The sequence below is a fragment of the Pelodiscus sinensis genome, chromosome 25 (assembly GCF_049634645.1).
Source record: "Pelodiscus sinensis isolate JC-2024 chromosome 25, ASM4963464v1, whole genome shotgun sequence".
NCBI lineage: Eukaryota > Metazoa > Chordata > Testudines > Trionychidae > Pelodiscus > Pelodiscus sinensis.
In genome coordinates this window covers 18,507,959-18,534,712 of record NC_134735.1, presented here as the reverse complement: position 1 = coordinate 18,534,712, position 26,754 = coordinate 18,507,959, and the positions used below count along the sequence as shown (strand labels likewise).

At 62.4% G+C, this 26,754-nt stretch overlaps 25 non-coding genes across 25 annotated transcripts; 16 read left to right on the top strand and 9 right to left on the bottom strand.

Annotated features, from left to right (window-relative positions):
• The first annotated feature begins 42 nt into the window (after positions 1 to 42).
• TRNAM-CAU (transfer RNA methionine (anticodon CAU)) lies at positions 43 to 114 on the top strand. Its single transcript has one exon. It is a non-coding gene; the product is annotated as a tRNA-Met (tRNA).
• Positions 115 to 1,667: 1,553 nt separating this feature from the next.
• TRNAM-CAU (transfer RNA methionine (anticodon CAU)) lies at positions 1,668 to 1,739 on the top strand. Its single transcript has one exon. It is a non-coding gene; the product is annotated as a tRNA-Met (tRNA).
• A 1,374-nt stretch (positions 1,740 to 3,113) lies between these two features.
• On the bottom strand, positions 3,114 to 3,187 carry TRNAN-GUU (transfer RNA asparagine (anticodon GUU)). Its single transcript has one exon. It is a non-coding gene; the product is annotated as a tRNA-Asn (tRNA).
• Positions 3,188 to 3,292: 105 nt separating this feature from the next.
• On the top strand, positions 3,293 to 3,364 carry TRNAM-CAU (transfer RNA methionine (anticodon CAU)). The gene has a single exon. It is a non-coding gene; the product is annotated as a tRNA-Met (tRNA).
• A 1,388-nt stretch (positions 3,365 to 4,752) lies between these two features.
• On the bottom strand, positions 4,753 to 4,826 carry TRNAN-GUU (transfer RNA asparagine (anticodon GUU)). The gene has a single exon. It is a non-coding gene; the product is annotated as a tRNA-Asn (tRNA).
• Positions 4,827 to 4,931: 105 nt separating this feature from the next.
• On the top strand, positions 4,932 to 5,003 carry TRNAM-CAU (transfer RNA methionine (anticodon CAU)). Its single transcript has one exon. It is a non-coding gene; the product is annotated as a tRNA-Met (tRNA).
• A 1,374-nt stretch (positions 5,004 to 6,377) lies between these two features.
• Positions 6,378 to 6,451, bottom strand: TRNAN-GUU (transfer RNA asparagine (anticodon GUU)). Its single transcript has one exon. It is a non-coding gene; the product is annotated as a tRNA-Asn (tRNA).
• Positions 6,452 to 6,556: 105 nt separating this feature from the next.
• TRNAM-CAU (transfer RNA methionine (anticodon CAU)) lies at positions 6,557 to 6,628 on the top strand. Its single transcript has one exon. It is a non-coding gene; the product is annotated as a tRNA-Met (tRNA).
• A 1,388-nt stretch (positions 6,629 to 8,016) lies between these two features.
• On the bottom strand, positions 8,017 to 8,090 carry TRNAN-GUU (transfer RNA asparagine (anticodon GUU)). The gene has a single exon. It is a non-coding gene; the product is annotated as a tRNA-Asn (tRNA).
• Positions 8,091 to 8,195: 105 nt separating this feature from the next.
• On the top strand, positions 8,196 to 8,267 carry TRNAM-CAU (transfer RNA methionine (anticodon CAU)). Its single transcript has one exon. It is a non-coding gene; the product is annotated as a tRNA-Met (tRNA).
• Positions 8,268 to 9,646: 1,379 nt separating this feature from the next.
• TRNAN-GUU (transfer RNA asparagine (anticodon GUU)) lies at positions 9,647 to 9,720 on the bottom strand. The gene has a single exon. It is a non-coding gene; the product is annotated as a tRNA-Asn (tRNA).
• A 105-nt stretch (positions 9,721 to 9,825) lies between these two features.
• Positions 9,826 to 9,897, top strand: TRNAM-CAU (transfer RNA methionine (anticodon CAU)). The gene has a single exon. It is a non-coding gene; the product is annotated as a tRNA-Met (tRNA).
• A 1,553-nt stretch (positions 9,898 to 11,450) lies between these two features.
• Positions 11,451 to 11,522, top strand: TRNAM-CAU (transfer RNA methionine (anticodon CAU)). The gene has a single exon. It is a non-coding gene; the product is annotated as a tRNA-Met (tRNA).
• A 1,567-nt stretch (positions 11,523 to 13,089) lies between these two features.
• Positions 13,090 to 13,161, top strand: TRNAM-CAU (transfer RNA methionine (anticodon CAU)). The gene has a single exon. It is a non-coding gene; the product is annotated as a tRNA-Met (tRNA).
• A 1,379-nt stretch (positions 13,162 to 14,540) lies between these two features.
• Positions 14,541 to 14,614, bottom strand: TRNAN-GUU (transfer RNA asparagine (anticodon GUU)). Its single transcript has one exon. It is a non-coding gene; the product is annotated as a tRNA-Asn (tRNA).
• Positions 14,615 to 14,719: 105 nt separating this feature from the next.
• On the top strand, positions 14,720 to 14,791 carry TRNAM-CAU (transfer RNA methionine (anticodon CAU)). The gene has a single exon. It is a non-coding gene; the product is annotated as a tRNA-Met (tRNA).
• A 1,567-nt stretch (positions 14,792 to 16,358) lies between these two features.
• On the top strand, positions 16,359 to 16,430 carry TRNAM-CAU (transfer RNA methionine (anticodon CAU)). Its single transcript has one exon. It is a non-coding gene; the product is annotated as a tRNA-Met (tRNA).
• A 1,558-nt stretch (positions 16,431 to 17,988) lies between these two features.
• TRNAM-CAU (transfer RNA methionine (anticodon CAU)) lies at positions 17,989 to 18,060 on the top strand. The gene has a single exon. It is a non-coding gene; the product is annotated as a tRNA-Met (tRNA).
• A 1,379-nt stretch (positions 18,061 to 19,439) lies between these two features.
• On the bottom strand, positions 19,440 to 19,513 carry TRNAN-GUU (transfer RNA asparagine (anticodon GUU)). Its single transcript has one exon. It is a non-coding gene; the product is annotated as a tRNA-Asn (tRNA).
• Positions 19,514 to 19,618: 105 nt separating this feature from the next.
• Positions 19,619 to 19,690, top strand: TRNAM-CAU (transfer RNA methionine (anticodon CAU)). Its single transcript has one exon. It is a non-coding gene; the product is annotated as a tRNA-Met (tRNA).
• A 1,567-nt stretch (positions 19,691 to 21,257) lies between these two features.
• On the top strand, positions 21,258 to 21,329 carry TRNAM-CAU (transfer RNA methionine (anticodon CAU)). Its single transcript has one exon. It is a non-coding gene; the product is annotated as a tRNA-Met (tRNA).
• A 1,558-nt stretch (positions 21,330 to 22,887) lies between these two features.
• TRNAM-CAU (transfer RNA methionine (anticodon CAU)) lies at positions 22,888 to 22,959 on the top strand. The gene has a single exon. It is a non-coding gene; the product is annotated as a tRNA-Met (tRNA).
• A 1,379-nt stretch (positions 22,960 to 24,338) lies between these two features.
• On the bottom strand, positions 24,339 to 24,412 carry TRNAN-GUU (transfer RNA asparagine (anticodon GUU)). Its single transcript has one exon. It is a non-coding gene; the product is annotated as a tRNA-Asn (tRNA).
• A 1,565-nt stretch (positions 24,413 to 25,977) lies between these two features.
• TRNAN-GUU (transfer RNA asparagine (anticodon GUU)) lies at positions 25,978 to 26,051 on the bottom strand. Its single transcript has one exon. It is a non-coding gene; the product is annotated as a tRNA-Asn (tRNA).
• A 105-nt stretch (positions 26,052 to 26,156) lies between these two features.
• TRNAM-CAU (transfer RNA methionine (anticodon CAU)) lies at positions 26,157 to 26,228 on the top strand. Its single transcript has one exon. It is a non-coding gene; the product is annotated as a tRNA-Met (tRNA).
• Positions 26,229 to 26,754: the final 526 nt, after the last annotated feature.

The window sequence follows — 26,754 nt, the reverse complement described above, 5'->3', positions numbered from 1 at the left end:
CCCAGGTGCTAGAGTGGATTGCGGGCAGTCTAGCCCCAAGGGAGCAGAGTGGCGCAGCGGAAGCGTGCTGGGCCCATAACCCAGAGGTCGATGGATCGAAACCATCCTCTGCTACGTGTGGGCCGGCCTCTTTTGACTCCGCGCCTTCACTCCAGGCTGCAAGTAGCTAAAGGCCAGGCCAGGATGCCGCCTGCGGGGAAGCTCTCGGCAGCCCCCCGCTTCCTGTGTGGGAGGCACGGAGGCCTCCTCTTCTGTCCTCAGGCAACAGGGCTTCCTCCTGCCCTTTTCCCACCCACAAGGGCCGCCGGGACCCGCTCAGGGAGCGCGCCAGGGAGGCTCTCCAGACTCTCGTGGAACAAAGCACTTCTGGACCACGCTACCCAGAGCCTTCATTCAGGCCTAGACAAAACGCCTAGACAAAGAGCTGCCACAGCATCAACACTGGCCTTGCTCTACTACTCCCAGGCACGCCAAACCCCTCACAAAGAGAACTTCTGCCTTCGCCATACTGCTCAACAACAGGACACGCGAGCAATTCCCTCCGACGCGCCGCTTCTCCCGCATCGCCACCACCCACGCTCTTTAGGCACACGCCGGCTGACCAAAACCCATCTCATCCCATCAAAAGCTTCTGCCCAGCCCAAGAGGACCAGCTACGTTCCCGGCTCAATTCATCCCTTACAGTCAGAGCCAAAAATCACCAGCTGACGGTCCTTCAGAATCCTCAATGGAAAGGGGGAGAGGGAATTGTGGGAGCACTCGCCACGTTCTCGGTTGAGGCTTGCAGCAGTCATGGAAGAGAGAGCTGGCTTCGGTCAAGTCTCGGGAGTACGGCCACGGCTTGGACGGGTCCTTCAGTCCTTGGCTCAGAGCTTCGGTTGGTAGCCCACATCCTCCCGAGGTAAAAAAGCAGGAGGGCTTTCCTTCCAGGGCCTTTTGCATCTTCTGCCGTGGGAGGCGAATCCTGGTGTTCTGGCTGTGGGGGAAAAAGACAGCCACAAGATGGCGTTTGGAGTCACACGGGCGAGTCGCCTGTCCAAGCGGGACCGAGTCCCTTCCAAAGAGAAACCATGGCAGCCATGCAAGTCCAAGGCTGCACAGGAAACCTCAGGAGCTGCGACTGGGGCTCAGTTCGCGCGGCCACGCTTCCCAGGGGAGGCATGAGACAGGCCCAGAGGTCTGCGCAGCAAACAGGCCCGCAGGAGGGAGGCGGCTAAGAACCCGCGCGGCTCGTGCGTTTCTCCCTCTCAGCTGGCGTAGAGGCGGGAGGGGAACGACACCTGCCCGGCTGGAGCTTTCGCGCTTGGGCTCGGGGCTTAAGCCCCGAGGCCGAGGCCCCGGCGCGGTTGCTGGGAGACGGGCTCCCGTGGCACGGCACGGCCCCTGAACCTTGCCGGCCACAAGGTGACCTCACCGAGGCCGAGAGGGATGGCTTGGAGGTGGCAAAAGGGAGCCCGCTAGCAAGCGCCAGGAAGCCAAGCGTAGCCACGTCCCCGGGTGGGCTCGAACCACCATCCTTTCGGTTAACAGCCGAACGCACTGACCCATTGCGCCACAGAGACCTCGAAGGGCTTTCCGAAACGCTGCCTAGCAGCCTGCTCCTCTGCCTGGCCGTGCCAGTGCAGCCCAGGTGCTAGAGTGGATTGCGGGCAGTCTAGCCCCAAGGGAGCAGAGTGGCGCAGCGGAAGCGTGCTGGGCCCATAACCCAGAGGTCGATGGATCGAAACCATCCTCTGCTACGTGTGGGCCGGCCTCTTTTGACTCCGCGCCTTCACTCCAGGCTGCAAGTAGCTAAAGGCCAGGCCAGGATGCCGCCTGCGGGGAAGCTCTCGGCAGCCCCCCGCTTCCTGTGTGGGAGGCACGGAGGCCTCCTCTTCTGTCCTCAGGCAACAGGGCTTCCTCCTGCCCTTTTCCCACCCACAAGGGCCGCCGGGACCCGCTCAGGGAGCGCGCCAGGGAGGCTCTCCAGACTCTCGTGGAACAAAGCACTTCTGGACCACGCTACCCAGAGCCTTCATTCAGGCCTAGACAAAACGCCTAGACAGAGAGCTGCCACAGCATCAACACTGGCCTTGCTCTACTACTCCGAGGCACGCCAAACCCCTCACAAAGAGAACTTCTGCCTTCGCCATACTGCTCAACAACAGGACACGCGAGCAATTCCCTCCGACGCGCCGCTTCTCCCGCATCGCCACCACCCACGCTCTTTAGGCACACGCCGGCTGACCAAAACCCATCTCATCCCATCAAAAGCTTCTGCCCAGCCCAAGAGGACCAGCTACGTTCCCGGCTCAATTCATCCCTTACAGTCAGAGCCAAAAATCACCAGCTGACGGTCCTTCAGAATCCTCAATGGAAAGGGGGAGAGGGAATTGTGGGAGCACTCGCCACGTTCTCGGTTGAGGCTTGCAGCAGTCATGGAAGAGAGAGCTGGCTTCGGTCAAGTCTCGGGAGTACGGCCACGGCTTGGACGGGTCCTTCAGTCCTTGGCTCAGAGCTTCGGTTGGTAGCCCACATCCTCCCGAGGTAAAAAAGCAGGAGGGCTTTCCTTCCAGGGCCTTTTGCATCTTCTGCCGTGGGAGGCGAATCCTGGTGTTCTGGCTGTGGGGGAAAAAGACAGCCACAAGATGGCGTTTGGAGTCACACGGGCGAGTCGCCTGTCCAAGCGGGACCGAGTCCCTTCCAAAGAGAAACCATGGCAGCCATGCAAGTCCAAGGCTGCACAGGAAACCTCAGGAGCTGCGACTGGGGCTCAGTTCGCGCGGCCACGCTTCCCAGGGGAGGCATGAGACAGGCCCAGAGGTCTGCGCAGCAAACAGGCCCGCAGGAGGGAGGCGGCTAAGAACCCGCGCGGCTCGTGCGTTTCTCCCTCTCAGCTGGCGTAGAGGCGGGAGGGGAACGACACCTGCCCGGCTGGAGCTTTCGCGCTTGGGCTCGGGGCTTAAGCCCTGAGGCCGAGGCCCCGGCGCGGTTGCTGGGAGACGGGCTCCCGTGGCACGGCACGGCCCCTGAACCTTGCCGGCCACAAGGTGACCTCACCGAGGCCGAGAGGGATGGCTTGGAGGTGGCAAAAGGGAGCCCGCTAGCAAGCGCCAGGAGGCCGAGCGTAGCCACGTCCCCGGGTGGGCTCGAACCACCATCCTTTCGGTTAACAGCCGAACGCGCTGACCCATTGCGCCACAGAGACCTCGAAGGGCTTTCCGAAACGCTGCCTAGCAGCCTGCTCCTCTGCCTGGCCGTGCCAGTGCAGCCCAGGTGCTAGAGTGGATTGCGGGCAGTCTAGCCCCAAGGGAGCAGAGTGGCGCAGCGGAAGCGTGCTGGGCCCATAACCCAGAGGTCGATGGATCGAAACCATCCTCTGCTACGTGTGGGCTGGCCTCTTTTGACTCCGCGCCTTCACTCCAGGCTGCAAGTAGCTAAAGGCCAGGCCAGGCCAGGATGCCGCCTGCGGGGAAGCTCTCGGCAGCCCCCCGCTTCCTGTGTGGGAGGCACGGAGGCCTCCTCTTCTGTCCTCAGGCAACAGGGCTTCCTCCTGCCCTTTTCCCACCCACAAGGGCCGCCGGGACCCGCTCAGGGAGCGCGCCAGGGAGGCTCTCCAGACGCTCGTGGAACAAAGCACTTCTGGACCACGCTACCCAGAGCCTTCATTCAGGCCTAGACAAAACGCCTAGACAGAGAGCTGCCACAGCATCAACACTGGCCTTGCTCTACTACTCCGAGGCACGCCAAACCCCTCACAAAGAGAACTTCTGCCTTCGCCATACTGCTCAACAACAGGACACGCGAGCAATTCCCTCCGACGCGCCGCTTCTCCCGCATCGCCACCACCCACGCTCTTTAGGCACACGCCGGCTGACCAAAACCCATCTCATCCCATCAAAAGCTTCTGCCCAGCCCAAGAGGACCAGCTACGTTCCCGGCTCAATTCATCCCTTACAGTCAGAGCCAAAAATCACCAGCTGACGGTCCTTCAGAATCCTCAATGGAAAGGGGGAGAGGGAATTGTGGGAGCACGGGCAGCACTCGCCACGTTCTCGGTTGAGGCTTGCAGCAGTCATGGAAGAGAGAGCTGGCTTCGGTCAAGTCTCGGGAGTACGGCCACGGCTTGGACGGGTCCTTCAGTCCTTGGCTCAGAGCTTCGGTTGGTAGCCCACATCCTCCCGAGGTAAAAAAGCAGGAGGGCTTTCCTTCCAGGGCCTTTTGCATCTTCTGCCGTGGGAGGCGAATCCTGGTGTTCTGGCTGTGGGGGAAAAAGACAGCCACAAGATGGCGTTTGGAGTCACACGGGCGAGTCGCCTGTCCAAGCGGGACCGAGTCCCTTCCAAAGAGAAACCATGGCAGCCATGCAAGTCCAAGGCTGCACAGGAAACCTCAGGAGCTGCGACTGGGGCTCAGTTCGCGCGGCCACGCTTCCCAGGGGAGGCATGAGACAGGCCCAGAGGTCTGCGCAGCAAACAGGCCCGCAGGAGGGAGGCGGCTAAGAACCCGCGCGGCTCGTGCGTTTCTCCCTCTCAGCTGGCGTAGAGGCGGGAGGGGAACGACACCTGCCCGGCTGGAGCTTTCGCGCTTGGGCTCGGGGCTTAAGCCCCGAGGCCGAGGCCCCGGCGCGGTTGCTGGGAGACGGGCTCCCGTGGCACGGCACGGCCCCTGAACCTTGCCGGCCACAAGGTGACCTCACCGAGGCCGAGAGGGATGGCTTGGAGGTGGCAAAAGGGAGCCCGCTAGCAAGCGCCAGGAAGCCAAGCGTAGCCACGTCCCCGGGTGGGATCGAACCACCATCCTTTCGGTTAACAGCCGAACGCGCTGACCCATTGCGCCACAGAGACCTCGAAGGGCTTTCCGAAACGCTGCCTAGCAGCCTGCTCCTCTGCCTGGCCGTGCCAGTGCAGCCCAGGTGCTAGAGTGGATTGCGGGCAGTCTAGCCCCAAGGGAGCAGAGTGGCGCAGCGGAAGCGTGCTGGGCCCATAACCCAGAGGTCGATGGATCGAAACCATCCTCTGCTACGTGTGGGCCGGCCTCTTTTGACTCCGCGCCTTCACTCCAGGCTGCAAGTAGCTAAAGGCCAGGCCAGGATGCCGCCTGCGGGGAAGCTCTCGGCAGCCCCCCGCTTCCTGTGTGGGAGGCACGGAGGCCTCCTCTTCTGTCCTCAGGCAACAGGGCTTCCTCCTGCCCTTTTCCCACCCACAAGGGCCGCCGGGACCCGCTCAGGGAGCGCGCCAGGGAGGCTCTCCAGACTCTCGTGGAACAAAGCACTTCTGGACCACGCTACCCAGAGCCTTCATTCAGGCCTAGACAAAACGCCTAGACAAAGAGCTGCCACAGCATCAACACTGGCCTTGCTCTACTACTCCCAGGCACGCCAAACCCCTCACAAAGAGAACTTCTGCCTTCGCCATACTGCTCAACAACAGGACACGCGAGCAATTCCCTCCGACGCGCCGCTTCTCCCGCATCGCCACCACCCACGCTCTTTAGGCACACGCCGGCTGACCAAAACCCATCTCATCCCATCAAAAGCTTCTGCCCAGCCCAAGAGGACCAGCTACGTTCCCGGCTCAATTCATCCCTTACAGTCAGAGCCAAAAATCACCAGCTGACGGTCCTTCAGAATCCTCAATGGAAAGGGGGAGAGGGAATTGTGGGAGCACTCGCCACGTTCTCGGTTGAGGCTTGCAGCAGTCATGGAAGAGAGAGCTGGCTTCGGTCAAGTCTCGGGAGTACGGCCACGGCTTGGACGGGTCCTTCAGTCCTTGGCTCAGAGCTTCGGTTGGTAGCCCACATCCTCCCGAGGTAAAAAAGCAGGAGGGCTTTCCTTCCAGGGCCTTTTGCATCTTCTGCCGTGGGAGGCGAATCCTGGTGTTCTGGCTGTGGGGGAAAAAGACAGCCACAAGATGGCGTTTGGAGTCACACGGGCGAGTCGCCTGTCCAAGCGGGACCGAGTCCCTTCCAAAGAGAAACCATGGCAGCCATGCAAGTCCAAGGCTGCACAGGAAACCTCAGGAGCTGCGACTGGGGCTCAGTTCGCGCGGCCACGCTTCCCAGGGGAGGCATGAGACAGGCCCAGAGGTCTGCGCAGCAAACAGGCCCGCAGGAGGGAGGCGGCTAAGAACCCGCGCGGCTCGTGCGTTTCTCCCTCTCAGCTGGCGTAGAGGCGGGAGGGGAACGACACCTGCCCGGCTGGAGCTTTCGCGCTTGGGCTCGGGGCTTAAGCCCTGAGGCCGAGGCCCCGGCGCGGTTGCTGGGAGACGGGCTCCCGTGGCACGGCACGGCCCCTGAACCTTGCCGGCCACAAGGTGACCTCACCGAGGCCGAGAGGGATGGCTTGGAGGTGGCAAAAGGGAGCCCGCTAGCAAGCGCCAGGAGGCCGAGCGTAGCCACGTCCCCGGGTGGGCTCGAACCACCATCCTTTCGGTTAACAGCCGAACGCGCTGACCCATTGCGCCACAGAGACCTCGAAGGGCTTTCCGAAACGCTGCCTAGCAGCCTGCTCCTCTGCCTGGCCGTGCCAGTGCAGCCCAGGTGCTAGAGTGGATTGCGGGCAGTCTAGCCCCAAGGGAGCAGAGTGGCGCAGCGGAAGCGTGCTGGGCCCATAACCCAGAGGTCGATGGATCGAAACCATCCTCTGCTACGTGTGGGCCGGCCTCTTTTGACTCCGCGCCTTCACTCCAGGCTGCAAGTAGCTAAAGGCCAGGCCAGGCCAGGATGCCGCCTGCGGGGAAGCTCTCGGCAGCCCCCAGCTTCCTGTGTGGGAGGCACGGAGGCCTCCTCTTCTGTCCTCAGGCAACAGGGCTTCCTCCTGCCCTTTTCCCACCCACAAGGGCCGCCGGGACCCGCTCAGGGAGCGCGCCAGGGAGGCTCTCCAGACGCTCGTGGAACAAAGCACTTCTGGACCACGCTACCCAGAGCCTTCATTCAGGCCTAGACAAAACGCCTAGACAGAGAGCTGCCACAGCATCAACACTGGCCTTGCTCTACTACTCCGAGGCACGCCAAACCCCTCACAAAGAGAACTTCTGCCTTCGCCATACTGCTCAACAACAGGACACGCGAGCAATTCCCTCCGACGCGCCGCTTCTCCCGCATCGCCACCACCCACGCTCTTTAGGCACACGCCGGCTGACCAAAACCCATCTCATCCCATCAAAAGCTTCTGCCCAGCCCAAGAGGACCAGCTACGTTCCCGGCTCAATTCATCCCTTACAGTCAGAGCCAAAAATCACCAGCTGACGGTCCTTCAGAATCCTCAATGGAAAGGGGGAGAGGGAATTGTGGGAGCACGGGCAGCACTCGCCACGTTCTCGGTTGAGGCTTGCAGCAGTCATGGAAGAGAGAGCTGGCTTCGGTCAAGTCTCGGGAGTACGGCCACGGCTTGGACGGGTCCTTCAGTCCTTGGCTCAGAGCTTCGGTTGGTAGCCCACATCCTCCCGAGGTAAAAAAGCAGGAGGGCTTTCCTTCCAGGGCCTTTTGCATCTTCTGCCGTGGGAGGCGAATCCTGGTGTTCTGGCTGTGGGGGAAAAAGACAGCCACAAGATGGCGTTTGGAGTCACACGGGCGAGTCGCCTGTCCAAGCGGGACCGAGTCCCTTCCAAAGAGAAACCATGGCAGCCATGCAAGTCCAAGGCTGCACAGGAAACCTCAGGAGCTGCGACTGGGGCTCAGTTCGCGCGGCCACGCTTCCCAGGGGAGGCATGAGACAGGCCCAGAGGTCTGCGCAGCAAACAGGCCCGCAGGAGGGAGGCGGCTAAGAACCCGCGCGGCTCGTGCGTTTCTCCCTCTCAGCTGGCGTAGAGGCGGGAGGGGAACGACACCTGCCCGGCTGGAGCTTTTGCGCTTGGGCTCGGGGCTTAAGCCCCGAGGCCGAGGCCCCGGCGCGGTTGCTGGGAGACGGGCTCCTGTGGCACGGCACGGCCCCTGAACCTTGCCGGCCACAAGGTGACCTCACCGAGGCCGAGAGGGATGGCTTGGAGGTGGCAAAAGGGAGCCCGCTAGCAAGCGCCAGGAGGCCGAGCGTAGCCACGTCCCTGGGTGGGCTCGAACCACCATCCTTTCGGTTAACAGCCGAACGCGCTGACCCATTGCGCCACAGAGACCTTGAAGGGCTTTCCGAAACGCTGCCTAGCAGCCTGCTCCTCTGCCTGGCCGTGCCAGTGCAGCCCAGGTGCTAGAGTGGATTGCGGGCAGTCTAGCCCCAAGGGAGCAGAGTGGCGCAGCGGAAGCGTGCTGGGCCCATAACCCAGAGGTCGATGGATCGAAACCATCCTCTGCTACGTGTGGGCCGGCCTCTTTTGACTCCGCGCCTTCACTCCAGGCTGCAAGTAGCTAAAGGCCAGGCCAGGCCAGGATGCCGCCTGCGGGGAAGCTCTCGGCAGCCCCCCGCTTCCTGTGTGGGAGGCACGGAGGCCTCCTCTTCTGTCCTCAGGCAACAGGGCTTCCTCCTGCCCTTTTCCCACCCACAAGGGCCGCCGGGACCCGCTCAGGGAGCGCGCCAGGGAGGCTCTCCAGACGCTCGTGGAACAAAGCACTTCTGGACCACGCTACCCAGAGCCTTCATTCAGGCCTAGACAAAACGCCTAGACAGAGAGCTGCCACAGCATCAACACTGGCCTTGCTCTACTACTCCGAGGCACGCCAAACCCCTCACAAAGAGAACTTCTGCCTTCGCCATACTGCTCAACAACAGGACACGCGAGCAATTCCCTCCGACGCGCCGCTTCTCCCGCATCGCCACCACCCACGCTCTTTAGGCACACGCCGGCTGACCAAAACCCATCTCATCCCATCAAAAGCTTCTGCCCAGCCCAAGAGGACCAGCTACGTTCCCGGCTCAATTCATCCCTTACAGTCAGAGCCAAAAATCACCAGCTGACGGTCCTTCAGAATCCTCAATGGAAAGGGGGAGAGGGAATTGTGGGAGCACTCGCCACGTTCTCGGTTGAGGCTTGCAGCAGTCATGGAAGAGAGAGCTGGCTTCGGTCAAGTCTCGGGAGTACGGCCACGGCTTGGACGGGTCCTTCAGTCCTTGGCTCAGAGCTTCGGTTGGTAGCCCACATCCTCCCGAGGTAAAAAAGCAGGAGGGCTTTCCTTCCAGGGCCTTTTGCATCTTCTGCCGTGGGAGGCGAATCCTGGTGTTCTGGCTGTGGGGGAAAAAGACAGCCACAAGATGGCGTTTGGAGTCACACGGGCGAGTCGCCTGTCCAAGCGGGACCGAGTCCCTTCCAAAGAGAAACCATGGCAGCCATGCAAGTCCAAGGCTGCACAGGAAACCTCAGGAGCTGCGACTGGGGCTCAGTTCGCGCGGCCACGCTTCCCAGGGGAGGCATGAGACAGGCCCAGAGGTCTGCGCAGCAAACAGGCCCGCAGGAGGGAGGCGGCTAAGAACCCGCGCGGCTCGTGCGTTTCTCCCTCTCAGCTGGCGTAGAGGCGGGAGGGGAACGACACCTGCCCGGCTGGAGCTTTCGCGCTTGGGCTCGGGGCTTAAGCCCTGAGGCCGAGGCCCCGGCGCGGTTGCTGGGAGACGGGCTCCCGTGGCACGGCACGGCCCCTGAACCTTGCCGGCCACAAGGTGACCTCACCGAGGCCGAGAGGGATGGCTTGGAGGTGGCAAAAGGGAGCCCGCTAGCAAGCGCCAGGAGGCCGAGCGTAGCCACGTCCCCGGGTGGGCTCGAACCACCATCCTTTCGGTTAACAGCCGAACGCGCTGACCCATTGCGCCACAGAGACCTCGAAGGGCTTTCCGAAACGCTGCCTAGCAGCCTGCTCCTCTGCCTGGCCGTGCCAGTGCAGCCCAGGTGCTAGAGTGGATTGCGGGCAGTCTAGCCCCAAGGGAGCAGAGTGGCGCAGCGGAAGCGTGCTGGGCCCATAACCCAGAGGTCGATGGATCGAAACCATCCTCTGCTACGTGTGGGCCGGCCTCTTTTGACTCCGCGCCTTCACTCCAGGCTGCAAGTAGCTAAAGGCCAGGCCAGGATGCCGCCTGCGGGGAAGCTCTCGGCAGCCCCCCGCTTCCTGTGTGGGAGGCACGGAGGCCTCCTCTTCTGTCCTCAGGCAACAGGGCTTCCTCCTGCCCTTTTCCCACCCACAAGGGCCGCCGGGACCCGCTCAGGGAGCGCGCCAGGGAGGCTCTCCAGACGCTCGTGGAACAAAGCACTTCTGGACCACGCTACCCAGAGCCTTCATTCAGGCCTAGACAAAACGCCTAGACAAAGAGCTGCCACAGCATCAACACTGGCCTTGCTCTACTACTCCCAGGCACGCCAAACCCCTCACAAAGAGAACTTCTGCCTTCGCCATACTGCTCAACAACAGGACACGCGAGCAATTCCCTCCGACGCGCCGCTTCTCCCGCATCGCCACCACCCACGCTCTTTAGGCACACGCCGGCTGACCAAAACCCATCTCATCCCATCAAAAGCTTCTGCCCAGCCCAAGAGGACCAGCTACGTTCCCGGCTCAATTCATCCCTTACAGTCAGAGCCAAAAATCACCAGCTGACGGTCCTTCAGAATCCTCAATGGAAAGGGGGAGAGGGAATTGTGGGAGCACTCGCCACGTTCTCGGTTGAGGCTTGCAGCAGTCATGGAAGAGAGAGCTGGCTTCGGTCAAGTCTCGGGAGTACGGCCACGGCTTGGACGGGTCCTTCAGTCCTTGGCTCAGAGCTTCGGTTGGTAGCCCACATCCTCCCGAGGTAAAAAAGCAGGAGGGCTTTCCTTCCAGGGCCTTTTGCATCTTCTGCCGTGGGAGGCGAATCCTGGTGTTCTGGCTGTGGGGGAAAAAGACAGCCACAAGATGGCGTTTGGAGTCACACGGGCGAGTCGCCTGTCCAAGCGGGACCGAGTCCCTTCCAAAGAGAAACCATGGCAGCCATGCAAGTCCAAGGCTGCACAGGAAACCTCAGGAGCTGCGACTGGGGCTCAGTTCGCGCGGCCACGCTTCCCAGGGGAGGCATGAGACAGGCCCAGAGGTCTGCGCAGCAAACAGGCCCGCAGGAGGGAGGCGGCTAAGAACCCGCGCGGCTCGTGCGTTTCTCCCTCTCAGCTGGCGTAGAGGCGGGAGGGGAACGACACCTGCCCGGCTGGAGCTTTCGCGCTTGGGCTCGGGGCTTAAGCCCTGAGGCCGAGGCCCCGGCGCGGTTGCTGGGAGACGGGCTCCCGTGGCACGGCACGGCCCCTGAACCTTGCCGGCCACAAGGTGACCTCACCGAGGCCGAGAGGGATGGCTTGGAGGTGGCAAAAGGGAGCCCGCTAGCAAGCGCCAGGAGGCCGACCGTAGCCACGTCCCCGGGTGGGCTCAAACCACCATCCTTTCGGTTAACAGCCGAACGCGCTGACCCATTGCGCCACAGAGACCTCGAAGGGCTTTCCGAAACGCTGCCTAGCAGCCTGCTCCTCTGCCTGGCCGTGCCAGTGCAGCCCAGGTGCTAGAGTGGATTGCGGGCAGTCTAGCCCCAAGGGAGCAGAGTGGCGCAGCGGAAGCGTGCTGGGCCCATAACCCAGAGGTCGATGGATCGAAACCATCCTCTGCTACGTGTGGGCCGGCCTCTTTTGACTCCGCGCCTTCACTCCAGGCTGCAAGTAGCTAAAGGCCAGGCCAGGCCAGGATGCCGCCTGCGGGGAAGCTCTCGGCAGCCCCCAGCTTCCTGTGTGGGAGGCACGGAGGCCTCCTCTTCTGTCCTCAGGCAACAGGGCTTCCTCCTGCCCTTTTCCCACCCACAAGGGCCGCCGGGACCCGCTCAGGGAGCGCGCCAGGGAGGCTCTCCAGACGCTCGTGGAACAAAGCACTTCTGGACCACGCTACCCAGAGCCTTCATTCAGGCCTAGACAAAACGCCTAGACAGAGAGCTGCCACAGCATCAACACTGGCCTTGCTCTACTACTCCCAGGCACGCCAAACCCCTCACAAAGAGAACTTCTGCCTTCGCCATACTGCTCAACAACAGGACACGCGAGCAATTCCCTCCGACGCGCCGCTTCTCCCGCATCGCCACCACCCACGCTCTTTAGGCACACGCCGGCTGACCAAAACCCATCTCATCCCATCAAAAGCTTCTGCCCAGCCCAAGAGGACCAGCTACGTTCCCGGCTCAATTCATCCCTTACAGTCAGAGCCAAAAATCACCAGCTGACGGTCCTTCAGAATCCTCAATGGAAAGGGGGAGAGGGAATTGTGGGAGCACGGGCAGCACTCGCCACGTTCTCGGTTGAGGCTTGCAGCAGTCATGGAAGAGAGAGCTGGCTTCGGTCAAGTCTCGGGAGTACGGCCACGGCTTGGACGGGTCCTTCAGTCCTTGGCTCAGAGCTTCGGTTGGTAGCCCACATCCTCCCGAGGTAAAAAAGCAGGAGGGCTTTCCTTCCAGGGCCTTTTGCATCTTCTGCCGTGGGAGGCGAATCCTGGTGTTCTGGCTGTGGGGGAAAAAGACAGCCACAAGATGGCGTTTGGAGTCACACGGGCGAGTCGCCTGTCCAAGCGGGACCGAGTCCCTCCCAAAGAGAAACCATGGCAGCCATGCAAGTCCAAGGCTGCACAGGAAACCTCAGGAGCTGCGACTGGGGCTCAGTTCACGCGGCCACGCTTCCCAGGGGAGGCATGAGACAGGCCCAGAGGTCTGCGCAGCAAACAGGCCCGCAGGAGGGAGGCGGCTAAGAACCCGCGCGGCTCGTGCGTTTCTCCCTCTCAGCTGGCGTAGAGGCGGGAGGGGAACGACACCTGCCCGGCTGGAGCTTTTGCGCTTGGGCTCGGGGCTTAAGCCCCGAGGCCGAGGCCCCGGCGCGGTTGCTGGGAGACGGGCTCCTGTGGCACGGCACGGCCCCTGAACCTTGCCGGCCACAAGGTGACCTCACCGAGGCCGAGAGGGATGGCTTGGAGGTGGCAAAAGGGAGCCCGCTAGCAAGCGCCAGGAGGCCGAGCGTAGCCACGTCCCCGGGTGGGCTCGAATCACCATCCTTTCGGTTAACAGCCGAACGCGCTGACCCATTGCGCCACAGAGACCTCGAAGGGCTTTCCGAAACGCTGCCTAGCAGCCTGCTCCTCTGCCTGGCCGTGCCAGTGCAGCCCAGGTGCTAGAGTGGATTGCGGGCAGTCTAGCCCCAAGGGAGCAGAGTGGCGCAGCGGAAGCGTGCTGGGCCCATAACCCAGAGGTCGATGGATCGAAACCATCCTCTGCTACGTGTGGGCCGGCCTCTTTTGACTCCGCGCCTTCACTCCAGGCTGCAAGTAGCTAAAGGCCAGGCCAGGCCAGGATGCCGCCTGCGGGGAAGCTCTCGGCAGCCCCCCACTTCCTGTGTGGGAGGCACGGAGGCCTCCTCTTCTGTCCTCAGGCAACAGGGCTTCCTCCTGCCCTTTTCCCACCCACAAGGGCCGCCGGGACCCGCTCAGGGAGCGCGCCAGGGAGGCTCTCCAGACGCTCGTGGAACAAAGCACTTCTGGACCACGCTACCCAGAGCCTTCATTCAGGCCTAGACAAAACGCCTAGACAGAGAGCTGCCACAGCATCAACACTGGCCTTGCTCTACTACTCCGAGGCACGCCAAACCCCTCACAAAGAGAACTTCTGCCTTCGCCATACTGCTCAACAACAGGACACGCGAGCAATTCCCTCCGACGCGCCGCTTCTCCCGCATCGCCACCACCCACGCTCTTTAGGCACACGCCGGCTGACCAAAACCCATCTCATCCCATCAAAAGCTTCTGCCCAGCCCAAGAGGACCAGCTACGTTCCCGGCTCAATTCATCCCTTACAGTCAGAGCCAAAAATCACCAGCTGACGGTCCTTCAGAATCCTCAATGGAAAGGGGGAGAGGGAATTGTGGGAGCACTCGCCACGTTCTCGGTTGAGGCTTGCAGCAGTCATGGAAGAGAGAGCTGGCTTCGGTCAAGTCTCGGGAGTACGGCCACGGCTTGGACGGGTCCTTCAGTCCTTGGCTCAGAGCTTCGGTTGGTAGCCCACATCCTCCCGAGGTAAAAAAGCAGGAGGGCTTTCCTTCCAGGGCCTTTTGCATCTTCTGCCGTGGGAGGCGAATCCTGGTGTTCTGGCTGTGGGGGAAAAAGACAGCCACAAGATGGCGTTTGGAGTCACACGGGCGAGTCGCCTGTCCAAGCGGGACCGAGTCCCTTCCAAAGAGAAACCATGGCAGCCATGCAAGTCCAAGGCTGCACAGGAAACCTCAGGAGCTGCGACTGGGGCTCAGTTCGCGCGGCCACGCTTCCCAGGGGAGGCATGAGACAGGCCCAGAGGTCTGCGCAGCAAACAGGCCCGCAGGAGGGAGGCGGCTAAGAACCCGCGCGGCTCGTGCGTTTCTCCCTCTCAGCTGGCGTAGAGGCGGGAGGGGAACGACACCTGCCCGGCTGGAGCTTTCGCGCTTGGGCTCGGGGCTTAAGCCCCGAGGCCGAGGCCCCGGCGCGGTTGCTGGGAGACGGGCTCCCGTGGCACGGCACGGCCCCTGAACCTTGCCGGCCACAAGGTGACCTCACCGAGGCCGAGAGGGATGGCTTGGAGGTGGCAAAAGGGAGCCCACTAGCAAGCGCCAGGAGGCCGAGCGTAGCCACGTCCCCGGGTGGGCTCGAACCACCATCCTTTCGGTTAACAGCCGAACGCGCTGACCCATTGCGCCACAGAGACCTCGAAGGGCTTTCCGAAACGCTGCCTAGCAGCCTGCTCCTCTGCCTGGCCGTGCCAGTGCAGCCCAGGTGCTAGAGTGGATTGCGGGCAGTCTAGCCCCAAGGGAGCAGAGTGGCGCAGCGGAAGCGTGCTGGGCCCATAACCCAGAGGTCGATGGATCGAAACCATCCTCTGCTACGTGTGGGCCGGCCTCTTTTGACTCCGCGCCTTCACTCCAGGCTGCAAGTAGCTAAAGGCCAGGCCAGGCCAGGATGCCGCCTGCGGGGAAGCTCTCGGCAGCCCCCCGCTTCCTGTGTGGGAGGCACGGAGGCCTCCTCTTCTGTCCTCAGGCAACAGGGCTTCCTCCTGCCCTTTTCCCACCCACAAGGGCCGCCGGGACCCGCTCAGGGAGCGCGCCAGGGAGGCTCTCCAGACGCTCGTGGAACAAAGCACTTCTGGACCACGCTACCCAGAGCCTTCATTCAGGCCTAGACAAAACGCCTAGACAGAGAGCTGCCACAGCATCAACACTGGCCTTGCTCTACTACTCCGAGGCACGCCAAACCCCTCACAAAGAGAACTTCTGCCTTCGCCATACTGCTCAACAACAGGACACGCGAGCAATTCCCTCCGACGCGCCGCTTCTCCCGCATCGCCACCACCCACGCTCTTTAGGCACACGCCGGCTGACCAAAACCCATCTCATCCCATCAAAAGCTTCTGCCCAGCCCAAGAGGACCAGCTACGTTCCCGGCTCAATTCATCCCTTACAGTCAGAGCCAAAAATCACCAGCTGACGGTCCTTCAGAATCCTCAATGGAAAGGGGGAGAGGGAATTGTGGGAGCACGGGCAGCACTCGCCACGTTCTCGGTTGAGGCTTGCAGCAGTCATGGAAGAGAGAGCTGGCTTCGGTCAAGTCTCGGGAGTACGGCCACGGCTTGGACGGGTCCTTCAGTCCTTGGCTCAGAGCTTCGGTTGGTAGCCCACATCCTCCCGAGGTAAAAAAGCAGGAGGGCTTTCCTTCCAGGGCCTTTTGCATCTTCTGCCGTGGGAGGCGAATCCTGGTGTTCTGGCTGTGGGGGAAAAAGACAGCCACAAGATGGCGTTTGGAGTCACACGGGCGAGTCGCCTGTCCAAGCGGGACCGAGTCCCTCCCAAAGAGAAACCATGGCAGCCATGCAAGTCCAAGGCTGCACAGGAAACCTCAGGAGCTGCGACTGGGGCTCAGTTCACGCGGCCACGCTTCCCAGGGGAGGCATGAGACAGGCCCAGAGGTCTGCGCAGCAAACAGGCCCGCAGGAGGGAGGCGGCTAAGAACCCGCGCGGCTCGTGCGTTTCTCCCTCTCAGCTGGCGTAGAGGCGGGAGGGGAACGACACCTGCCCGGCTGGAGCTTTTGCGCTTGGGCTCGGGGCTTAAGCCCCGAGGCCGAGGCCCCGGCGCGGTTGCTGGGAGACGGGCTCCTGTGGCACGGCACGGCCCCTGAACCTTGCCGGCCACAAGGTGACCTCACCGAGGCCGAGAGGGATGGCTTGGAGGTGGCAAAAGGGAGCCCGCTAGCAAGCGCCAGGAGGCCGAGCGTAGCCACGTCCCCGGGTGGGCTCGAATCACCATCCTTTCGGTTAACAGCCGAACGCGCTGACCCATTGCGCCACAGAGACCTCGAAGGGCTTTCCGAAACGCTGCCTAGCAGCCTGCTCCTCTGCCTGGCCGTGCCAGTGCAGCCCAGGTGCTAGAGTGGATTGCGGGCAGTCTAGCCCCAAGGGAGCAGAGTGGCGCAGCGGAAGCGTGCTGGGCCCATAACCCAGAGGTCGATGGATCGAAACCATCCTCTGCTACGTGTGGGCCGGCCTCTTTTGACTCCGCGCCTTCACTCCAGGCTGCAAGTAGCTAAAGGCCAGGCCAGGCCAGGATGCCGCCTGCGGGGAAGCTCTCGGCAGCCCCCCACTTCCTGTGTGGGAGGCACGGAGGCCTCCTCTTCTGTCCTCAGGCAACAGGGCTTCCTCCTGCCCTTTTCCCACCCACAAGGGCCGCCGGGACCCGCTCAGGGAGCGCGCCAGGGAGGCTCTCCAGACGCTCGTGGAACAAAGCACTTCTGGACCACGCTACCCAGAGCCTTCATTCAGGCCTAGACAAAACGCCTAGACAGAGAGCTGCCACAGCATCAACACTGGCCTTGCTCTACTACTCCGAGGCACGCCAAACCCCTCACAAAGAGAACTTCTGCCTTCGCCATACTGCTCAACAACAGGACACGCGAGCAATTCCCTCCGACGCGCCGCTTCTCCCGCATCGCCACCACCCACGCTCTTTAGGCACACGCCGGCTGACCAAAACCCATCTCATCCCATCAAAAGCTTCTGCCCAGCCCAAGAGGACCAGCTACGTTCCCGGCTCAATTCATCCCTTACAGTCAGAGCCAAAAATCACCAGCTGACGGTCCTTCAGAATCCTCAATGGAAAGGGGGAGAGGGAATTGTGGGAGCACTCGCCACGTTCTCGGTTGAGGCTTGCAGCAGTCATGGAAGAGAGAGCTGGCTTCGGTCAAGTCTCGGGAGTACGGCCACGGCTTGGACGGGTCCTTCAGTCCTTGGCTCAGAGCTTCGGTTGGTAGCCCACATCCTCCCGAGGTAAAAAAGCAGGAGGGCTTTCCTTCCAGGGCCTTTTGCATCTTCTGCCGTGGGAGGCGAATCCTGGTGTTCTGGCTGTGGGGGAAAAAGACAGCCACAAGATGGCGTTTGGAGTCACACGGGCGAGTCGCCTGTCCAAGCGGGACCGAGTCCCTTCCAAAGAGAAACCATGGCAGCCATGCAAGTCCAAGGCTGCACAGGAAACCTCAGGAGCTGCGACTGGGGCTCAGTTCGCGCGGCCACGCTTCCCAGGGGAGGCATGAGACAGGCCCAGAGGTCTGCGCAGCAAACAGGCCCGCAGGAGGGAGGCGGCTAAGAACCCGCGCGGCTCGTGCGTTTCTCCCTCTCAGCTGGCGTAGAGGCGGGAGGGGAACGACACCTGCCCGGCTGGAGCTTTCGCGCTTGGGCTCGGGGCTTAAGCCCTGAGGCCGAGGCCCCGGCGCGGTTGCTGGGAGACGGGCTCCCGTGGCACGGCACGGCCCCTGAACCTTGCCGGCCACAAGGTGACCTCACCGAGGCCGAGAGGGATGGCTTGGAGGTGGCAAAAGGGAGCCCGCTAGCAAGCGCCAGGAGGCCGAGCGTAGCCACGTCCCCGGGTGGGCTCAAACCACCATCCTTTCGGTTAACAGCCGAACGCGCTGACCCATTGCGCCACAGAGACCTCGAAGGGCTTTCCGAAACGCTGCCTAGCAGCCTGCTCCTCTGCCTGGCCGTGCCAGTGCAGCCCAGGTGCTAGAGTGGATTGCGGGCAGTCTAGCCCCAAGGGAGCAGAGTGGCGCAGCGGAAGCGTGCTGGGCCCATAACCCAGAGGTCGATGGATCGAAACCATCCTCTGCTACGTGTGGGCCGGCCTCTTTTGACTCCGCGCCTTCACTCCAGGCTGCAAGTAGCTAAAGGCCAGGCCAGGCCAGGATGCCGCCTGCGGGGAAGCTCTCGGCAGCCCCCAGCTTCCTGTGTGGGAGGCACGGAGGCCTCCTCTTCTGTCCTCAGGCAACAGGGCTTCCTCCTGCCCTTTTCCCACCCACAAGGGCCGCCGGGACCCGCTCAGGGAGCGCGCCAGGGAGGCTCTCCAGACGCTCGTGGAACAAAGCACTTCTGGACCACGCTACCCAGAGCCTTCATTCAGGCCTAGACAAAACGCCTAGACAGAGAGCTGCCACAGCATCAACACTGGCCTTGCTCTACTACTCCGAGGCACGCCAAACCCCTCACAAAGAGAACTTCTGCCTTCGCCATACTGCTCAACAACAGGACACGCGAGCAATTCCCTCCGACGCGCCGCTTCTCCCGCATCGCCACCACCCACGCTCTTTAGGCACACGCCGGCTGACCAAAACCCATCTCATCCCATCAAAAGCTTCTGCCCAGCCCAAGAGGACCAGCTACGTTCCCGGCTCAATTCATCCCTTACAGTCAGAGCCAAAAATCACCAGCTGACGGTCCTTCAGAATCCTCAATGGAAAGGGGGAGAGGGAATTGTGGGAGCACTCGCCACGTTCTCGGTTGAGGCTTGCAGCAGTCATGGAAGAGAGAGCTGGCTTCGGTCAAGTCTCGGGAGTACGGCCACGGCTTGGACGGGTCCTTCAGTCCTTGGCTCAGAGCTTCGGTTGGTAGCCCACATCCTCCCGAGGTAAAAAAGCAGGAGGGCTTTCCTTCCAGGGCCTTTTGCATCTTCTGCCGTGGGAGGCGAATCCTGGTGTTCTGGCTGTGGGGGAAAAAGACAGCCACAAGATGGCGTTTGGAGTCACACGGGCGAGTCGCCTGTCCAAGCGGGACCGAGTCCCTTCCAAAGAGAAACCATGGCAGCCATGCAAGTCCAAGGCTGCACAGGAAACCTCAGGAGCTGCGACTGGGGCTCAGTTCGCGCGGCCACGCTTCCCAGGGGAGGCATGAGACAGGCCCAGAGGTCTGCGCAGCAAACAGGCCCGCAGGAGGGAGGCGGCTAAGAACCCGCGCGGCTCGTGCGTTTCTCCCTCTCAGCTGGCGTAGAGGCGGGAGGGGAACGACACCTGCCCGGCTGGAGCTTTCGCGCTTGGGCTCGGGGCTTAAGCCCTGAGGCCGAGGCCCCGGCGCGGTTGCTGGGAGACGGGCTCCCGTGGCACGGCACGGCCCCTGAACCTTGCCGGCCACAAGGTGACCTCACCGAGGCCGAGAGGGATGGCTTGGAGGTGGCAAAAGGGAGCCCGCTAGCAAGCGCCAGGAGGCCGAGCATAGCCACGTCCCCGGGTGGGCTCGAACCACCATCCTTTCGGTTAACAGCCGAACGCGCTGACCCATTGCGCCACAGAGACCTCGAAGGGCTTTCCGAAACGCTGCCTAGCAGCCTGCTCCTCTGCCTGGCCGTGCCAGTGCAGCCCAGGTGCTAGAGTGGATTGCGGGCAGTCTAGCCCCAAGGGAGCAGAGTGGCGCAGCGGAAGCGTGCTGGGCCCATAACCCAGAGGTCGATGGATCGAAACCATCCTCTGCTACGTGTGGGCCGGCCTCTTTTGACTCCGCGCCTTCACTCCAGGCTGCAAGTAGCTAAAGGCCAGGCCAGGCCAGGATGCCGCCTGCGGGGAAGCTCTCGGCAGCCCCCCGCTTCCTGTGTGGGAGGCACGGAGGCCTCCTCTTCTGTCCTCAGGCAACAGGGCTTCCTCCTGCCCTTTTCCCACCCACAAGGGCCGCCGGGACCCGCTCAGGGAGCGCGCCAGGGAGGCTCTCCAGACGCTCGTGGAACAAAGCACTTCTGGACCACGCTACCCAGAGCCTTCATTCAGGCCTAGACAAAACGCCTAGACAGAGAGCTGCCACAGCATCAACACTGGCCTTGCTCTACTACTCCGAGGCACGCCAAACCCCTCACAAAGAGAACTTCTGCCTTCGCCATACTGCTCAACAACAGGACACGCGAGCAATTCCCTCCGACGCGCCGCTTCTCCCGCATCGCCACCACCCACGCTCTTTAGGCACACGCCGGCTGACCAAAACCCATCTCATCCCATCAAAAGCTTCTGCCCAGCCCAAGAGGACCAGCTACGTTCCCGGCTCAATTCATCCCTTACAGTCAGAGCCAAAAATCACCAGCTGACGGTCCTTCAGAATCCTCAATGGAAAGGGGGAGAGGGAATTGTGGGAGCACGGGCAGCACTCGCCACGTTCTCGGTTGAGGCTTGCAGCAGTCATGGAAGAGAGAGCTGGCTTCGGTCAAGTCTCGGGAGTACGGCCACGGCTTGGACGGGTCCTTCAGTCCTTGGCTCAGAGCTTCGGTTGGTAGCCCACATCCTCCCGAGGTAAAAAAGCAGGAGGGCTTTCCTTCCAGGGCCTTTTGCATCTTCTGCCGTGGGAGGCGAATCCTGGTGTTCTGGCTGTGGGGGAAAAAGACAGCCACAAGATGGCGTTTGGAGTCACACGGGCGAGTCGCCTGTCCAAGCGGGACCGAGTCCCTTCCAAAGAGAAACCATGGCAGCCATGCAAGTCCAAGGCTGCACAGGAAACCTCAGGAGCTGCGACTGGGGCTCAGTTCGCGCGGCCACGCTTCCCAGGGGAGGCATGAGACAGGCCCAGAGGTCTGCGCAGCAAACAGGCCCGCAGGAGGGAGGCGGCTAAGAACCCGCGCGGCTCGTGCGTTTCTCCCTCTCAGCTGGCGTAGAGGCGGGAGGGGAACGACACCTGCCCGGCTGGAGCTTTCGCGCTTGGGCTCGGGGCTTAAGCCCTGAGGCCGAGGCCCCGGCGCGGTTGCTGGGAGACGGGCTCCCGTGGCACGGCACGGCCCCTGAACCTTGCCGGCCACAAGGTGACCTCACCGAGGCCGAGAGGGATGGCTTGGAGGTGGCAAAAGGGAGCCCGCTAGCAAGCGCCAGGAAGCCGAGCGTAGCCACGTCCCCGGGTGGGCTCAAACCACCATCCTTTCAGTTAACAGCCGAACGCGCTGACCCATTGCGCCACAGAGACCTCGAAGGGCTTTCCGAAACGCTGCCTAGCAGCCTGCTCCTCTGCCTGGCCGTGCCAGTGCAGCCCAGGTGCTAGAGTGGATTGCGGGCAGTCTAGCCCCAAGGGAGCAGAGTGGCGCAGCGGAAGCGTGCTGGGCCCATAACCCAGAGGTCGATGGATCGAAACCATCCTCTGCTACGTGTGGGCCGGCCTCTTTTGACTCCGCGCCTTCACTCCAGGCTGCAAGTAGCTAAAGGCCAGGCCAGGCCAGGATGCCGCCTGCGGGGAAGCTCTCGGCAGCCCCCAGCTTCCTGTGTGGGAGGCACGGAGGCCTCCTCTTCTGTCCTCAGGCAACAGGGCTTCCTCCTGCCCTTTTCCCACCCACAAGGGCCGCCGGGACCCGCTCAGGGAGCGCGCCAGGGAGGCTCTCCAGACGCTCGTGGAACAAAGCACTTCTGGACCACGCTACCCAGAGCCTTCATTCAGGCCTAGACAAAACGCCTAGACAGAGAGCTGCCACAGCATCAACACTGGCCTTGCTCTACTACTCCCAGGCACGCCAAACCCCTCACAAAGAGAACTTCTGCCTTCGCCATACTGCTCAACAACAGGACACGCGAGCAATTCCCTCCGACGCGCCGCTTCTCCCGCATCGCCACCACCCACGCTCTTTAGGCACACGCCGGCTGACCAAAACCCATCTCATCCCATCAAAAGCTTCTGCCCAGCCCAAGAGGACCAGCTACGTTCCCGGCTCAATTCATCCCTTACAGTCAGAGCCAAAAATCACCAGCTGACGGTCCTTCAGAATCCTCAATGGAAAGGGGGAGAGGGAATTGTGGGAGCACTCGCCACGTTCTCGGTTGAGGCTTGCAGCAGTCATGGAAGAGAGAGCTGGCTTCGGTCAAGTCTCGGGAGTACGGCCACGGCTTGGACGGGTCCTTCAGTCCTTGGCTCAGAGCTTCGGTTGGTAGCCCACATCCTCCCGAGGTAAAAAAGCAGGAGGGCTTTCCTTCCAGGGCCTTTTGCATCTTCTGCCGTGGGAGGCGAATCCTGGTGTTCTGGCTGTGGGGGAAAAAGACAGCCACAAGATGGCGTTTGGAGTCACACGGGCGAGTCGCCTGTCCAAGCGGGACCGAGTCCCTTCCAAAGAGAAACCATGGCAGCCATGCAAGTCCAAGGCTGCACAGGAAACCTCAGGAGCTGCGACTGGGGCTCAGTTCGCGCGGCCACGCTTCCCAGGGGAGGCATGAGACAGGCCCAGAGGTCTGCGCAGCAAACAGGCCCGCAGGAGGGAGGCGGCTAAGAACCCGCGCGGCTCGTGCGTTTCTCCCTCTCAGCTGGCGTAGAGGCGGGAGGGGAACGACACCTGCCCGGCTGGAGCTTTTGCGCTTGGGCTCGGGGCTTAAGCCCCGAGGCCGAGGCCCCGGCGCGGTTGCTGGGAGACGGGCTCCTGTGGCACGGCACGGCCCCTGAACCTTGCCGGCCACAAGGTGACCTCACCGAGGCCGAGAGGGATGGCTTGGAGGTGGCAAAAGGGAGCCCGCTAGCAAGCGCCAGGAGGCCGAGCGTAGCCACGTCCCCGGGTGGGCTCGAATCACCATCCTTTCGGTTAACAGCCGAACGCGCTGACCCATTGCGCCACAGAGACCTTGAAGGGCTTTCCGAAACGCTGCCTAGCAGCCTGCTCCTCTGCCTGGCCGTGCCAGTGCAGCCCAGGTGCTAGAGTGGATTGCGGGCAGTCTAGCCCCAAGGGAGCAGAGTGGCGCAGCGGAAGCGTGCTGGGCCCATAACCCAGAGGTCGATGGATCGAAACCATCCTCTGCTACGTGTGGGCCGGCCTCTTTTGACTCCGCGCCTTCACTCCAGGCTGCAAGTAGCTAAAGGCCAGGCCAGGCCAGGATGCCGCCTGCGGGGAAGCTCTCGGCAGCCCCCCGCTTCCTGTGTGGGAGGCACGGAGGCCTCCTCTTCTGTCCTCAGGCAACAGGGCTTCCTCCTGCCCTTTTCCCACCCACAAGGGCCGCCGGGACCCGCTCAGGGAGCGCGCCAGGGAGGCTCTCCAGACGCTCGTGGAACAAAGCACTTCTGGACCACGCTACCCAGAGCCTTCATTCAGGCCTAGACAAAACGCCTAGACAGAGAGCTGCCACAGCATCAACACTGGCCTTGCTCTACTACTCCCAGGCACGCCAAACCCCTCACAAAGAGAACTTCTGCCTTCGCCATACTGCTCAACAACAGGACACGCGAGCAATTCCCTCCGACGCGCCGCTTCTCCCGCATCGCCACCACCCACGCTCTTTAGGCACACGCCGGCTGACCAAAACCCATCTCATCCCATCAAAAGCTTCTGCCCAGCCCAAGAGGACCAGCTACGTTCCCGGCTCAATTCATCCCTTACAGTCAGAGCCAAAAATCACCAGCTGACGGTCCTTCAGAATCCTCAATGGAAAGGGGGAGAGGGAATTGTGGGAGCACTCGCCACGTTCTCGGTTGAGGCTTGCAGCAGTCATGGAAGAGAGAGCTGGCTTCGGTCAAGTCTCGGGAGTACGGCCACGGCTTGGACGGGTCCTTCAGTCCTTGGCTCAGAGCTTCGGTTGGTAGCCCACATCCTCCCGAGGTAAAAAAGCAGGAGGGCTTTCCTTCCAGGGCCTTTTGCATCTTCTGCCGTGGGAGGCGAATCCTGGTGTTCTGGCTGTGGGGGAAAAAGACAGCCACAAGATGGCGTTTGGAGTCACACGGGCGAGTCGCCTGTCCAAGCGGGACCGAGTCCCTTCCAAAGAGAAACCATGGCAGCCATGCAAGTCCAAGGCTGCACAGGAAACCTCAGGAGCTGCGACTGGGGCTCAGTTCGCGCGGCCACGCTTCCCAGGGGAGGCATGAGACAGGCCCAGAGGTCTGCGCAGCAAACAGGCCCGCAGGAGGGAGGCGGCTAAGAACCCGCGCGGCTCGTGCGTTTCTCCCTCTCAGCTGGCGTAGAGGCGGGAGGGGAACGACACCTGCCCGGCTGGAGCTTTCGCGCTTGGGCTCGGGGCTTAAGCCCTGAGGCCGAGGCCCCGGCGCGGTTGCTGGGAGACGGGCTCCCGTGGCACGGCACGGCCCCTGAACCTTGCCGGCCACAAGGTGACCTCACCGAGGCCGAGAGGGATGGCTTGGAGGTGGCAAAAGGGAGCCCGCTAGCAAGCGCCAGGAGGCCGAGCGTAGCCACGTCCCCGGGTGGGCTCGAACCACCATCCTTTCGGTTAACAGCCGAACGCGCTGACCCATTGCGCCACAGAGACCTCGAAGGGCTTTCCGAAACGCTGCCTAGCAGCCTGCTCCTCTGCCTGGCCGTGCCAGTGCAGCCCAGGTGCTAGAGTGGATTGCGGGCAATCTAGCCCCAAGGGAGCAGAGTGGTGCAGCGGAAGCGTGCTGGGCCCATCACCCAGAGGTCGATGGATCGAAACCATCCTCTGCTACGTGTGGGCCGGCCTCTTTTGACTCCGCGCCTTCACTCCAGGCTGCAAGTAGCTAAAGGCCAGGCCAGGCCAGGATGCCGCCTGCGGGGAAGCTCTCGGCAGCCCCCCGCTTCCTGTGTGGGAGGCACGGAGGCCTCCTCTTCTGTCCTCAGGCAACAGGGCTTCCTCCTGCCCTTTTCCCACCCACAAGGGCCGCCGGGACCCGCTCAGGGAGCGCGCCAGGGAGGCTCTCCAGACGCTCGTGGAACAAAGCACTTCTGGACCACGCTACCCAGAGCCTTCATTCAGGCCTAGACAAAACGCCTAGACAGAGAGCTGCCACAGCATCAACACTGGCCTTGCTCTACTACTCCGAGGCACGCCAAACCCCTCACAAAGAGAACTTCTGCCTTCGCCATACTGCTCAACAACAGGACACGCGAGCAATTCCCTCCGACGCGCCGCTTCTCCCGCATCGCCACCACCCACGCTCTTTAGGCACACGCCGGCTGACCAAAACCCATCTCATCCCATCAAAAGCTTCTGCCCAGCCCAAGAGGACCAGCTACGTTCCCGGCTCAATTCATCCCTTACAGTCAGAGCCAAAAATCACCAGCTGACGGTCCTTCAGAATCCTCAATGGAAAGGGGGAGAGGGAATTGTGGGAGCACGGGCAGCACTCGCCACGTTCTCGGTTGAGGCTTGCAGCAGTCATGGAAGAGAGAGCTGGCTTCGGTCAAGTCTCGGGAGTACGGCCACGGCTTGGACGGGACCTTCAGTCCTTGGCTCAGAGCTTCGGTTGGTAGCCCACATCCTCCCGAGGTAAAAAAGCAGGAGGGCTTTCCTTCCAGGGCCTTTTGCATCTTCTGCCGTGGGAGGCGAATCCTGGTGTTCTGGCTGTGGGGGAAAAAGACAGCCACAAGATGGCTTTTGGAGTCACACGGGCGAGTCGCCTGTCCAAGCGGGACCGAGTCCCTTCCAAAGAGAAACCATGGCAGCCATGCAAGTCCAAGGCTGCACAGGAAACCTCAGGAGCTGCGACTGGGGCTCAGTTCGCGCGGCCACGCTTCCCAGGGGAGGCATGAGACAGGCCCAGAGGTCTGCGCAGCAAACAGGCCCGCAGGAGGGAGGCGGCTAAGAACCCGCGCGGCTCGTGCGTTTCTCCCTCTCAGCTGGCGTAGAGGCGGGAGGGGAACGACACCTGCCCGGCTGGAGCTTTCGCGCTTGGGCTCGGGGCTTAAGCCCTGAGGCCGAGGCCCCGGCGCGGTTGCTGGGAGACGGGCTCCCGTGGCACGGCACGGCCCCTGAACCTTGCCGGCCACAAGGTGACCTCACCGAGGCCGAGAGGGATGGCTTGGAGGTGGCAAAAGGGAGCCCGCTAGCAAGCGCCAGGAAGCCAAGCGTAGCCACGTCCCCGGGTGGGCTCGAACCACCATCCTTTCGGTTAACAGCCGAACGCGCTGACCCATTGCGCCACAGAGACCTCGAAGGGCTTTCCGAAACGCTGCCTAGCAGCCTGCTCCTCTGCCTGGCCGTGCCAGTGCAGCCCAGGTGCTAGAGTGGATTGCGGGCAGTCTAGCCCCAAGGGAGCAGAGTGGCGCAGCGGAAGCGTGCTGGGCCCATAACCCAGAGGTCGATGGATCGAAACCATCCTCTGCTACGTGTGGGCCGGCCTCTTTTGACTCCGCGCCTTCACTCCAGGCTGCAAGTAGCTAAAGGCCAGGCCAGGATGCCGCCTGCGGGGAAGCTCTCGGCAGCCCCCCGCTTCCTGTGTGGGAGGCACGGAGGCCTCCTCTTCTGTCCTCAGGCAACAGGGCTTCCTCCTGCCCTTTTCCCACCCACAAGGGCCGCCGGGACCCGCTCAGGGAGCGCGCCAGGGAGGCTCTCCAGACTCTCGTGGAACAAAGCACTTCTGGACCACGCTACCCAGAGCCTTCATTCAGGCCTAGACAAAACGCCTAGACAAAGAGCTGCCACAGCATCAACACTGGCCTTGCTCTACTACTCCCAGGCACGCCAAACCCCTCACAAAGAGAACTTCTGCCTTCGCCATACTGCTCAACAACAGGACACGCGAGCAATTCCCTCCGACGCGCCGCTTCTCCCGCATCGCCACCACCCACGCTCTTTAGGCACACGCCGGCTGACCAAAACCCATCTCATCCCATCAAAAGCTTCTGCCCAGC